Source organism: Rhinatrema bivittatum, chromosome 2 (genome assembly GCF_901001135.1).
Source record: "Rhinatrema bivittatum chromosome 2, aRhiBiv1.1, whole genome shotgun sequence".
NCBI classification, from domain to species: domain Eukaryota; kingdom Metazoa; phylum Chordata; class Amphibia; order Gymnophiona; family Rhinatrematidae; genus Rhinatrema; species Rhinatrema bivittatum.
This window is the reverse complement of record NC_042616.1, coordinates 71,719,397-71,734,138: the sequence shown is the minus strand read 5'-3', so window position 1 is coordinate 71,734,138 and position 14,742 is coordinate 71,719,397. Positions and strand designations below refer to the sequence as shown.

At 40.3% G+C, this 14,742-nt stretch overlaps 1 protein-coding gene across 1 annotated transcript in view; it reads left to right on the top strand.

Moving 5' to 3' along the window:
• Window positions 1-14,742, top strand: part of ZBTB47 (zinc finger and BTB domain containing 47) — a 272,445-nt gene that overhangs the window by 119,441 nt on the left and 138,262 nt on the right.

The following is a 14,742-nucleotide window of genomic DNA, read 5'->3' as shown; positions in this document are numbered from 1 at the left end:
CTGGGATATATGATGAAGGTAAAAAAAGTATAGGATACATATTTGGGACTCTTCCTCCTCCCCCCCCCCCCCCCCACACACACACACTCTGTCATGATGGTAATGAGTTGAAGACTGAAAGGGCTGGGGGGAGTGGGGTTGACATTCAGTTCTGTTGTCTCCCCTACAAATGCACACATCCTCTACCCCATGTCAGGTACTTATGTGAGAAGAAAAGGAATTCCGACTTAGGCTGCAGATCTGCATCAGTCAGCAAGAAGTATTGCACCAGGAAGATTCCATGCTGTGATCGTTCTCATTCTCCCTGCTGTCAGTATCATCATCTAGTCTCCATGCAGCAGTTCCTGGCAATTTCAGGGCACCTGAGTAAAGTGATGTAGGTGAATCTAGGAAGTACCAGCTTTTTTTTTTTTTTTTTTTTTTCCCCCAGCATACTTTCTGTAAAAAGCTGTGTCCTGCATGGGTCATGGAAAATGCTGCTGGTTGTGCTGAGGGGATATGCAGGGGAATTCCAGGGGTTCCCATTTTATAGCCTAGATTACACAGTAGGCTATCCCAGATCTTTACTTTTCTTTGGTGAAAAACCTTTTTTTTTTTTTTTTTTTTAACAGGAGGCTGAATTGCTGCCTGCAGCAGCACAGTCCTTTTTAGCCTACCACCTGCTCCTAACCAAGAACTTCTTCACATGTTATATCTATGAATGTTTAACCTGCTGGTAGTCTATCACTGCATCTTCCTTGACTTTTTGTGAAATCACAGATCTCTGGCAGAGCCATGATCTGGGGACAGCAAGCTTGACTGATCCCTCTCCCTCTGACAAGGGCCTGAGAATATACTTGGCTTATTTAATCTCCCACCCCCCCCCCCCCCCCCCAGGACATACCATGATGAAATAAGTCAGTAGCTTGCTCTGTTAAAGAACTAGGGGGGAGGAGATCAGTAATGGCAGAGGTTCTACCCGCAGTTGTGGCATGGAACAGCCAAGTTGCTGAACCCTTCAGACATCAAGCAGAGGAAGGTCTGCATGGAGTGAATACCAACTAGCAATTGATACAGGTCTAGTACGGACTGGATCAGGACACTAAGAGGGTTAGGGCAGGATGTAGGAGTACTGCAAGACACTCCCAGACCTAAGGTCAGTTGCTTTAAGCACTGTCCATGCTGTTGTGACTGCCACTCTTTTGGTCGTTGCCATTATACACACTTATAATGGAACCATTTCATTTTTCTCTGAACTCATTCCTTTGGGGGCAGTTCTCTTAAACATCCTAAAGTCTAGAATAAGAGGTGTGAGAAGGGTATTAAGCCATGCTTTCATTAAAACTTTTTTTTTTAAACATTTATAGTATGGTTTATCTTATTTGACTTGGTGATGTGATGCACAGTTGCCTGTTTCTGCTTCTCTGTAGTGATGTATGATATAACAGAGCATCTTGTGGTAGGTCCTCGCAGCTGACCCTATGGTGGTGTGGCCTCCATGATTAGAACTGTCATTTACAAGTTAAGAGCTTTTGGGATTTAAATAGGTTCTCTGCCACAGACTCTGTGGTGATTGGAAGGCAGACTTAAATTCTTCTATGTCTGTTTTTATAGTGTGCATTGCTTTGATTTTAGCAAAAAGGGGGCCATCAAAAATTAACTTTATCAATATAGTATTTGAGACGAATACTATAATTGTTCAACCTGCAGGGTAGTTTTGAGGTTCTTGGAGATCAAGTACCAAATTGGACACCTTTTTTTTTTTTTTTTTTTTTTTAATTCTTTATCATTTTCAAATACAATTATCATACATTGTATTTAAGGAAATACATAAGACGGAGATCAACAATAAAGTTTATACATAAATTGAACAGATCAATCCTTAATTGAACTACCTATTCAGTATCAAAACAAATGGAGAGGCGCTTGGGTCTCTAACTGTAATAACGCGGGAGACACAAAAACTAGAATATAATCTATCAACACATGAGTGGCAAAAACCTATACCTTTTAATTGTTTACCCTGTTTGGTCTATCGGGGAAGATGTTGGAGGATGTTGTTCTCTCTTTTGCTCAAGAAACAGCTTAAGTTGGTCCGGGGTGAAAAAAATAAATGACTCTTCCTGCTTACTTATAAAACACTTACAGGGGAAATGTAACTTAAAAGTAAAGCCCAGTGACAGCGCCTCCTGACGAAAGGATAAAAACACCTTCCGCCTTTGCTGTGTCGTCACTGCTAAGTCAGGAAAAATTTTTACAGGTTTCTCCAAATATAAAATGGGAAACCTGTTAAAATACTTTTTCATAATCTTATTCAAATCATTTACAGAAAAGAAAGTCACTAACAAAATTCCCCAGTCTATAATTCTTGCATTGGAATCTTCAAGAAACCTAGTTAGATCTCCCTGAAACATCTCTTCAGATACATTCCTCATCCTAGTTGACTTTGGAAGAAAGTAACAATTATTTACAATAGGTGATTCACCCGGAGCAATGCCAAGTGCCTCTTGAAAAAACTTTGTCAGAGTGATTGAGGGAGTCTCTCCTGTCACTCTAGGAAAATTTAAAATCCGAATATTAAAGCATTTGGCGTTGTTCTCTAGGGCTTCTAATCTATTTGCAATTTGTTCTCTATCCTTGACAACTGCAACATTGAATTCTGATTTTTAATATCATTTTTTTCTAAATTCCTAATCCTTTCATCAGATCTTTTGATGTGTTCTTGAATCTGGACCGAGTCTTGGGAATAACTTGAGTTATACATATCCATTTTCCCTTCTAGATCCTTAATATTCACAGACATCTCTGCCATCATTTCCCAGATTGAGTCCAATGTTACCAGTTCAGGTCGGACAGGCAATTCCACTTTTCTGCTGCTAGATGCAATAGCAACGTCAAAAGCCGTCCTTGGTTCCACCAGGCTTATGGCAGGACTTTGTATCCTTCCTGCCATATCCTCATGGGCAATGGTCTCATTTAGGACTGATTCACTGCCCTGTCTGGATTTTCTTTGAACTGGGGGAAGTCCAATATTTGGACTTAGAGAAGCCTCCTCTGCAGAGTTGGGAAGTCCTCCCACACTTCCCGGCTCACCAGGTTCCTCGGCCCTCTGAGCTTGTAGGATAGGTGAGACCATAAAATTTGTGATTGCCTGTTGAATGGGCGATGCTAATGAGGAGGGTAGGGCAGGAAAAACCCTAACTTTCCCTTTCCTCTTAGCCGGCATGTTGTATACTCCGTCTGACAGGCTTTCACTAGGTCTCTAAATTTACCACTCAAATCTAGTCAAGCAATAGGAAGAGGTTCGAAATCAATTTCAATGACAAATACCTGAAGCAGTAGCAGTGGCAAAGTCTGATGAAGCGCGCGCGGCTTCAGCTGCGCGCCGCTCACAGTTCGGTCTTATAGGCTGCTTCCTTCTTCCGGCCCGGGGCTCCGCCCACTGCACTCCGTTCTCTCTCTGCACCATCGAGGCTTGAAAATCACCCCCGGGAAGCAGGGCTGCAGGCAGGATGTTCTCCAACCACAAAACGATCCTTCCTCTACCTTCTCTCCCCCTTTTAATTTTCAATAACTACTTGTTGACTCCTGAACTATAACCCAGTTTAAAACTACTTGCACCTGTAAGAAAAAAAAAAAAAAAATTAAAAATTATGAAAAAATGATCTCTGGCATTAGTAAGGATTGCCCTGGCGAAATTATTCATTCATTGCCTACAGGCACCTGTGAACCTGAGCCAGAAGTTGGAGGGAGAAGAGGCCAGGAGGGGAGGGCTGTCAGATTTAGGACAGAGATGAGGATGGTTTGATAAGACCAGGGTTATACCAGTGGGGCAGCAGAAGAAAAACCTTTGAAACCCCCAACTGCGCTTATTTAAAACTTTTGAGGCATACCATTTCAGGGCATGGTAAAAATCAATAAAAATGAACCATGTTCATAACATATAATCACCCAATAAAAACACAAATTTAGTAAGATTGTTGTCAAATCAAAAAAACATTTTGAAACAGTATAAAAATAATGAACAAAGGTCCTAGCTTTGCTTCACATTTCATATTTAGCGATGATCTGCCTCTGCATTGTTAGTATGTTTTTGTTGTGCTGCCATCCTGTGCATCTTGCGATATTGCTTAGTCTCTGCAGGCGGTAAAGCTTTTTTTCCTGATTGGTTTATTGTTTGAATGTTCTGAGCTCTCTGGATCTGTTTCTGTTTTGCTCTGTTTTTCTGTTTTCTCTCCTCTTCTAGTTGGTCCCTTGACTCAAAGCAACCTGGGATGGGCTTATTCCTGTGAGGCTGTCAATTGTAGAAAGGCTTGGCAAACTAACAGCTCTCCTTTGTCCTCCACAAGCTCCTAGAAGCATCGCTCTTTTAGTTTGTTTATTTTCCATCTACTGTTAGTCCCGACTATTCACTAGTAGCCAAAATTTATAAGGAAATTACTGCAATACCATTTAACGTTCAACAGGGAGACTATCACAAAATGAGAAAAAATGGTTAGGAAAAAAACTGAAAGGAACAGCTGCAGAGATCAAGAATTTACAGCAGGTATGGAGGTGGTTTGAAAATACTGTCTTGGAAGCCTAGACTAGATGTATTCCATGCATTAAAAAAAGTGGAAGTCCAAACTACTACCGGCAAAGGTGAGGGGTGAGAGGCCAAAAGAACATATTTAAAAAAAAAAATGGAAAAAGGATCCAAATGGAAAAAAAGGAAACTGCAAAAGCACTGATAAGGAAGGCAAAGTCAGAATTTGAAAATAAGCTTGCTGTGGAAGCAAAAACTCATAATTTAAAATTTTATTTTCAGGTACATTTCAACTGAGAGTTAGTTGGACCATTATTTACTTATTTATTTGGCCCTTTTATATACCGATATTCGTGTACCAAGTTACAAATCACCTCGGTTTACATTATAACAATAACCATTGCAAAAGGATGCATTACATTTAAACAGGGGAGAACAAAACATTGGATCCAACGAAATGGGATTAGATGATTGAGGGGTAAAAGGGGCACTAAAGGAGGACAAGGTTATACTGGAAAGATTAAATTATTTGCTGCTTTCTTTACTGAGGAAGGTGTAAGGAAAATACCCATGCCAGAAGTGATATTTAAAGGGTGGTTCAGAAGAAATGGAAGATATACAAGGGCAAATTGACAAGCAAAAGAGTAATACATCGCCTGGACTAAATGGTATACATTCCAGAGTGCTGAAAGAGCTGAAAAATGAAATTGCACTTCTGCTGTTAGTAATCTATAAACTATTGGAGAGTGGCTAATGTAAATCTGGTTTTTAAAAAGGATTCCGGGGTGATCTAGAAAACTACAGGCTGGTGAGCCTGACATCAGTGCTGGGGAAAAATGGTTGAAACTATTCTATAAAAGAAAATTACTGAATATATAAGCATAGTTCAGTGGAACAAAGCCAACATGGATTTAGCCAAGGGAAGTCTTCTCGCACCAATTTTGCTACATTTTGTTGAAGGTGTGAATAAACATGTAGATAAAGGTGAACCAGTTGATATAGAGTATCTGGATTTTCAGAAAGCATCTGACAAAGTACCTCATGAGAGACTGAAGGAAATGTAAAAAGTCATAGGATGCGAGGCAATTGTTCTATTGTGGATTGAGAACTGGTTAAACAATAGAAAATAGAATAGGGCTGAATGGTCAGTTTTCTCAATGGAGAAAGGTGAATAGTGGAGTGCCTTAGGGATACGTACTGGGACCACTGCTTTTTAACACATTTATAAATGAGAATGACAAGTGAGGTTATCAAATTTGCTGATACAAAATTTATTCAAAGTTGTTAAAAACACAGGAGATTGTGAGAAATTGCAAGAGGACCTTTGGGAGACTGGGCATCCAAATGGCAGATTACCTTTAATGTGGACAAGTGCAAAATAATGCAACCCAAATTATAGCTACACAGTACAAGATTTGATCTACACTGGGAGTCACCATCCAGGAAAAGGATCTAGGTGTCGTTGAGGATATGTTGAAATCCTCTGCTCAGTGTGCAATGGTGGTCAAGAAAGCAAATAGACTGCTAGGCATTATTTGGAAAGGAATGGAGACTAAAACAGAGAATATCATTATGCTTCTGTAACGTGCCATGATATGACTGCATCTTGATTATTGTGTGCAGTTTTGATCTCCGCATCTCAAAAGAGGATATCTTGGAATTAGAACTGGGACAGAGAAGAGCTTGAATTGGTTTTATATTATTTCAAAAAGTACAAAGACTAGGGGACATGCAATGAAGTTACTAGGTGATACATTTAAGACAAATAGGAGAATTTGTTTTTTTACTCCATCCATAATTAAACTCTGGAATTCATTGCCAGAGGATGTGATAAAAGCTTACTGTGGCTGGTTTTAAAAAAGGTTAGGACAAGTTCTTGGAAGAAAAGTCCATAAACCATTATTCAGGTGGATTTGGGATCCTTCAGGTATTTGTGACCTGGATTGGCCACTGTTGGAAACAGGATATTGGGCTTGATGGATCTTTGGTGTTGACCCCGTATGGCAAATCTTATGCTCTTAAAGGAAATAGAGCACACATTTGTAAAATAGCTGGTCTCATTAAAGGAAACCTTTTCCTTCTAGCTTGAGTGCTCTGTTACATCAAGTGACATACGTAGATTTAAATTAAGAAAAAAATACCTAAGATTACAGAAAAAAGGCTTAAGTAAATAGTTCTTATCTGAATCAACCCAAGTTATTATAAAAATAGATGGAATAACTTCCTCATCTGTGGATTTCTTTAAAAAAAAAAAATTCAATATATCCAGGGCTGGTGCAAGGGTGTTAGGCACCCTAGGTGAACCTTCTGCCTTGTGCTGTATCTCATTCACCGAGACACCGCTTGCGGTCCACCAAGCGTTTGTTTTTCTCAGCTGGAAGCAGGATGGGCACTGCTCGCAGCCAGCCGATTCTTCTATGCTTCTTTGGACCGTGAGCAGGATGAGTGCCACTTGCAGCCTGCCGAGTTTCTACTCTTATGTTCCTTGTTAAGAATTTACAGACCTTCTCGACAATTACGTTCCATTGACAAATGCATGTTGGAAGTTCCTTCTGTGAAATCTGTTAGTCTGTCATTAACCCGTAAACGAGTTTTCTCAGTTGCTGGTCCAATATTGTGGAATTCTTTACCAGACTGTATCAGTTTGACTTCTAATCGTAAAGAATTCAAAAAATTACTAAAAACTCATTTATTCACTCAAGCTTTTCATTTATAATAACATCTAAATTACTTGTAAATGCATGCTATTTGTAACATTGTATAAAGTGTTTTAGAATTATGTATGTGTTTTGAACATTTGTAAACCGCCTAGACTGATATATCATATCCATTTGTGCGGTATATAAAAATTTTTAAATAAATAAAAAAAAACCTCTCTGCTGCAAGCAGGATAGGCTCCGCTTACGGCCCTCAATGGCTGCTCTTTGCTGCCCCCTAATGGTTGGTGCCATAGGTGACTGCCTAGTTTGCCTAATGGTACTCACCAGCCCTGAATACATCCATTGAATCTGGCTCTTTTCAGTTAGGATCTGAGGAATCTTTTTAAGGGGCAGATGTGCTCTTGCAGCTGGAGGAAGGACTTTCTCAGGAACTTGAAGAATTTCCATTAAATATTTCCTGAATATCTCCAGAGGAGATACCCTCTTCTTCTGAGGAAAATTAAGTCTAATATGTCTACTACATAGTGTTCTCCAAAAGCTCCATCCTGTTTTGTAGAAACATAGTAACCTAGTAATGACGGCAGAAAAAGACCAAAATGGTCCATCTAGTCTGCCCAGCAAGCTTCCCAAAGTAGTAACTACTGCTCCGTGCAGGTTACCCCCATGTTTCTCTTAAATGCCCTTTAGATGATACTGATTTTTGAAGAATTTCTACATTAGATTTCAGTCTCAATAGAATGTACAACTTCAGTAACCTCTCTTGCAAATTTCATTTCAGAGGGCAGTTCCTGTTGATATGAAAACAAACTGTCCCAGTTGTAAGGAAAGCCTTGCTATTGCCTCCCAGATAACAGCATCCAAAATTATAATTACAGGCTTATTCAAAACATAGCCCCAACATACACCAGCGAAATCCACCCAAGAAAGCAAAGGCAAATTTCTGGATGCCAACAAAATGGAGCCTTCCTCTGCCTTCACATGCAAATGAAGGCATTGGCTATTGCCCCCCAGATATAGAGAGGTGTGTGTGTGTGTGCATAAATAGTTTTTCTGTCCACTAAGCATTTTATTTGTGCACATTTTCTGGTTTGTGCTCACTCAACTCATGATGCATTAGTTTACCACTAGCTTACTGCATCTGGAGTTTAAAAAACAAACTTGGGTGTTAAACTGTGCTGAATTTTAGCGCACAACTTCAGTGCTCGGCAAACTACATCCATTCCTGTGTAAGTAAAGTTTGAACAGTTGCTAGTAAGTTTTTGGTGGCATGCCCTGCCTCCCCTCACCCTCCCAAATATGCACTTCTGTTTGGTTTCCAAAGGCTGAGTTTCTGCCTATGCTGTAATTGTCTAGCTAGTAATATTACAATTATAGTTTCATATTATAAGTGTCCTTACACAAACATTGTTTGCCTTCCAGTGTTTTTCTAACGCATAGGTAGGGTGAAACTTCCAGGGGAAGGGACTCCTTTTACCGTGACTATTGAAACAGAATGCAAAATAAAAATTTCCAGAGCCATGGCTCCAAGGTTGTGCAGTAGCACTGCTCTGGTTTGACCAGGAAATAAGATACTACATTTTAAAGTGAATTTTAGTGCTACTGTAAGGTGCCCAGTTTGGCCATATTAGAAACTGAAGTCCTCTGTGTGTAGAGAAGTTATTGCCTGGGCAGTGGAAGCGTTCCCTGTGTTGCTTTGCTGTGATGGTCCAATCGAGACCATGACTAAATCGTTACATGGAAGAAGTCTGCAATTGTCTGGGCAGAGAATGAAAGTGTGTGGGGAGGGGGGTGGGTTAAGAGGAAGAGGCATTTTGTGGAAGGAGGGCAGCTGATAGGGTTAAAAACAGATTTTAAAGACGTTGCTCTCGCAAAAAATGCCCACATAATGCACATACTTGGGTTGCACGCGAGCAACGTGTACTTAAAAAGCTGCGGACTATGCGCATTTTATTCTGGTGCATGCGTCAAAAATAAGAGGGCAGAAAAGGGGCAAGGCATGGGCATTCCGGAGCTGGGCCAACGGTTATACACGTAACTCCGCATTTTTAAACCGTACACCGCAGTGCACGTTGGCTTGTTAACTTCCTAACTTCACTGCTGCTCCAGATGAGGAGCAAATCTCTAGATCTCAAGTTTCAGGGCTTACAGAACTGAGTGAGAGGTCTGGGTCAGCTGGGGAGCATGCAGGATGGAAAAACCACAGGGATCTGGAAGACTTTGATATTAACAGGGCAAACTGGATAACTGGAAAAACTGGGTGGACCCTCACACGAGCATGTTTTAAAACCTGCCTACACATGCACATACACAGACAACTCAAAATTTGAGCGTATCTTTGCTCATGCTCTGTGCGCATGTATGGGCGCACACGCGTTCATTTTAAAATTAGCCCAAAAGGTGTTTGTCGGTCAGACATAGGCTTGCTTGATGAGTATAACCTCAAACTGGACAGAGGTTAGCATGAATTTGAAATATATGGAGTTGGCATTAGAACAGGATTTGTCAGATGTTCTGCAGAGTGGGTGCAGAATTTTAGGACATATGCTGAAGGTGAGCCCAGTTCGGGGTTTGCATCTTACAGGATTGAGGCGTGTTATGCGCCAAACACGCTTATGACGCTTCTCCATGGATTTTGTAGAAAGCATAATTATTTATTTGAGTTTTATATGCCATCATAACTGTTTACAAAGAACATTTTTTCTTAGCAGTTTTGCAACAGTATAACAATGTGAACATTTACAGAAATAAACATATCAAGTCCAGTATGCATTATTAGGTTGGATGAGGAGGGTATGCATGTTCAGGTTGGAGAGAATGTATTAAGAGGATTATAGCTGAGAGTTCATTTGAGAGTTGGTGTGATCAGATGTATGAAGGTCAGTGTAGAATTTGCAAAACAGTGTTTTTAGGTCTTTTTTTTTAATGTTTTTAGGTTGTTGGGTTCTCAGGGCTTTAGGTAGGGTGTTCCAAAGTTTGGGGGAGGCGATGGAAAAGGCTCTCTCTCTTGTTGCCAGATGTGCATCTTTGGTGGGGATGTTTAAGTAACCTAAGTTATTGGAGCGTAAGTTTCTTGGAGGGTTTGAGGAATTATGTTTAGGGTGTTTAGACCTTGATGATCATTGTTTAAAATTTTGTGAATAATGGTCATCGATTTGTAGGCAATACGTGTTGTAATAGGGAGCCAGTGAAGTGAGGTCAATATGGGCGTTATGTGGTCCCTTCTTTTTGTTCCTGTTAGGACTCTGGCAGCTGAGTTCTGCAGTATTTGGAGTGGTTTGAGGGTTGAAAAAGGTATTCTAATTAGTAAGGAGTTGCAGTAGTCAAAGGTGGAGAAAACAAGTAGTTGTAGGACAGTTCTGAAATTGTCAGGGTTGAGAAATGGTTTCAGATGTCTTAGGGTTAGGAGTCTGTGGTATCCTTCTTTAGTTTTATTTGATATGTGGTTCTTGAAGGAAAGATCTTTATCAATGATAATTCCGAGGTTCCTGGTGTGGGTGGTATGGTAGGGAGTATAGATATCATATGTTTGTCTGGAATTGTCAGGGGTGATGGAGTTGGATTGTGTTTTTTGTCCATGAGTATTTCAGTTTTGTCGAAATTGATTATGAGTTTCAGAGAATTTAGGAGAAGTTTGTTTGAAATAAGTAGATCTGAGGTTTTCTTGTAGGTGTCTTTGATCGAATTTTATATGGGAATTAGAAGCTGAATGTCAGCGTATAGGAAGTGTGTGATTCTGTATTCTTTTAGTAGCTGGCAATATTATTGAGCAATATAAGTATTCTTGGGAGATCCTGGCTGCCATTTCTCTGACAAACTAACCTCCAGCATCTCATCATGTATATGAACTGATCCTTCTTTTATAGGTAAAATACAATACAGTACTAGGTCAGAAATTCTTAAGTTGCATGACTACCTGGAGTATCATTTACATAGGTTGTCATATCAACAGCATGATACATTATCCCTAAATTATCCTGACCAGTTCTCAAAGTTGGGGCCCATTTACCATCACTCTTTGGATAATCCTTTGTTCTGTTAAAATCTTGTTGCTCAGGGAAATCATCATATCTTAGGCTGTGAGCTCTGTTTACAGATGCCTCTGTTCCAGTTATCCCTGTAACCAACATTCTAGCCTGAGGTTCTAACCGTTGCCGTCTGCTTTTGTGATCCTATAATTAGGCATCACAAATTGTCGCCAGCTTCAACTGCTGACCAGGTGTCCTTGGAATTCCTCCAGGTCAGGCTCAGTTGGGCATTTAAAGTTCACATAGCCAGAAAGGCTAAGATGGCAACTGACATAGAATCCTCTGCTGTCTCCGTGTTGGCCTCAAGCTCAGGCACACACATCAGGAGGGATGGGGCAAGAGTATCCAAAGCAAATGAGAATATGGTATTACAACATTATTGTCTCCTCATTGAATAATCCTGGTAAGGTTGTGGAGGAGAAGCAAGATGACACATTTATTGGAGAGAATGTAAGGGTTTATAGCCTGGATATTCTTAAAGGAGTATGTGTTAACTACCCTCCCCAGTCTCATTCAGTTAAGTGTGAAAGTTATCAAATGATTGCCAGAGAGGGGAAGAACAGAGATGGAAATGTCTGAGAGCACGCAGTTAGACTAAAGGACTAGTTGAGGTTGTGGCCATGTTGGTCAAATGGGGAAGATTGTCAAGGAGCTTTTTCAACGCAATCAGAAGGGTCATTAGCATGGAAGAAGGAAAGCTAGGAGTTGATGTTGGTGGGGAAAACAACTTATCAAGAGGTTGATAGATAGCCACCACTTAAAGTGAGTTGAATAGGTTGTTGGCTTGGGCCTCAGAGGAAGGGGTTGAAACCTATAGGAGGGGAAAAGTAACAGCCTCGATACTACCAAGGCATGCCAAGTGAGGGATGTGGGAGAAAAGATCACCCTATGGCAGAGAGCAGTAACTGCTCACCATTCTTCATCCCTTATGTGTTAGGTACTTAAAATGTGGTTTCTTCCTTTTATCACAAGCTAGCACATACCGACAAATCCGTATTCTGTTCCCTGGGTGCAATGAGAGAGCCCATTTGTAATGGAGTCACTTCCTAAAAAGAACCTTGCAAGAGATTAATTTATGCAGTGATTATAGAATGGTGATATATTAAATGCAATACGCTAAACAGTATTGAAGTACCCAGAAAAACACTGATCACAGAAGAACATTTTTTTTTTCAAAATATTATCCCTAGGGGGCCACACACTGCTGTAAATTAGCATTGGGAATCCACAGTAGGGCATGTCTTCATAGATTGGTTTGGTGCCTGTTTTGCAGGAGTGTTGCTTTGTTCTTACAGTGGATATAAAATAACCATTCTGCTGATGCTCAGACTTCATGGTTTTTAGCAAACTTAAGATCAGAGATAAAACAAAACATTCAGCATTAAGTAAGTTAGTACACTTTTCGTTTTATACTATAATTATCCCCTGAGCCCTTCAGATGAAAGCTCAGGATGAGCACTGAATTTAACAAGTCTGCAATTACTGCAGACATAAGGGGGCCAAGGAAAGCTGCGCCCACTCTGGTAGACACTTCAGGGGTGACCTTAGGTGTGGTATAAATGGAACACGATGAGAAAATGAGTCTGATAAGAAATGACCCCTGATTTTATACATTACCAAGGCATATGGAAATCAGTAGGGGCGGAGCACCACCTTGTTTGTCTGAAGTACCAAACCTTGCACCTCCACCAAAATGGGTGCTTTTGAATATTTATCCCATATAAGCATCTGTCTGTCTTTCTTCCCCGTAATCTCAGCTCCTGCATACGGAAAGGGGATGGTGGCATGCAGAGAGGACAGTGCTATATAGTCTGTGTAGCTCACTGATTTGGTAGCAAGAGCTGCCACATAGCCAGAGGACTAGCCACTAGCCTGATTAAGAATTCCCAAGCCCACGCTGATATTTTGCCTATGCATGTTAGCCTATGAACTTCGGAAAGAGGATCTGTTTGGCACAATGCAAATATTAAAAAAAAATAAAAAATCATTAGCAGTAAATTTGAGGGATTGAGATCATTCCCAGAATACTCTGGCTTACGAATGAGCTTCACTCCTGTCAAGGTATGTGCAGAACAAACCCATTTGAAGGCACTGTATCCCAGAAGTGTAATCCCAAAGAATTACAAAAAATCACTATTGCCAAAGCTTTATTTTGTGGTTTGTTTTTTTTTTCAGTTGAGTACCATTATCCCAAAACTGTGTGTTTATAAACTAGGAGTCTGGATGCAAGTTGGTGAAGGAATTATTGTTGTCTGAGTTGTCATTGCCACGATGCGCCGCTGACCCTGGGAAGCTTCATGCCTGCTGCTACAGCGAGTTTGGGGATAGGGTAAGGGGGGAGTACCATTAGGTCGCACAAGTTGGTACAGTGTGAGTGTAATGTCATTGGCAACATGCATTCTGTGTGCGTGTGTATATCAGGGAAACATTCTAAAGGATTTATTTTTTCTAATTTGCATCTTCCAAAATATATCCGGTGCTGAGGACAACATAAACATTCATAATTTTAAAACAACTTATGCACAATATTTGTTAAACAAAATCAGTGTAAAAAATATAAAATCATATATCACAATATCCTGGTTTAATGGTGTGTAAGTTTAAAAAAAAAAGAAAATGGAGGTCGAGTGTTGCTGGTTACTATTTGTACTTCTGAAGTACCTAGCAGAACACACAGGGTGCAGCTTTACTTTAATAGTAAGTTATTGAATTCTGAAATTACATATCTATTGCAGCGGATAAAAGGTCCCCCATGGTTTGTGAGAGTATCTTCATTTCTCATCTGCTGACTATCTCACAATGGAAAAACATATTCAGTGTTTCAGAAGAAAGGTTTTATTGTTTCCTTTTTGCTTTTACACAGGATATACAATGCCAGTCCCTGGACAGAGAATATCATTTACCCTGGGCTTTGGTGGGTGTATGGAATAGCCACTTAACAAATGTAATGGGGACAAAAATCCTGATGTAAATTTAGGAAGGTCTTGCACAAGCAAAGGGATAAAGCCAGAGAGAGAGAGAGAGTAGAGACTGCAGGATTGCAGGGCTGTCATCTAGTGCTTATCTGATGTTGATATCTGTGCTTCATTAGAATGAGATTTTTCTCCTGCTGTTCCTTCTTTCCCCCTCCTCTCCTGATAAGCCGCTGATTAAGGCACGATTATCTAGTAATTATACTTTGTGCTGCTGCTTATGGTACTGATAGTACATTGGGATTTATGACGTGCATAATCACATTGTACTGGCTCCATAATAGTAAACCTGGACAAGCGAAGCTAACTTTTTTTTTAATAGATTTTTTTTTTAAAGTCAATTTTTTACAACATTTTGGTTGCATTCCTCAGCATGGCTATTCTCCGCTTGTATGTGGCATGTCATAGGGCCAGCCCATGGCTAGAAGGGGTTGTCTCATTCAGAACTTTGCTTATTCCCTCCTTCCTCCTCCATGTTTCTGAGGAATGGCGGCTGTTCTAGTTTTCTTGCTGTTCCCAGCCCCGTTCCATAAAAAAAAATCAATTTTAGTAAGCCACGGCAGCAACTTCATGCACCACAG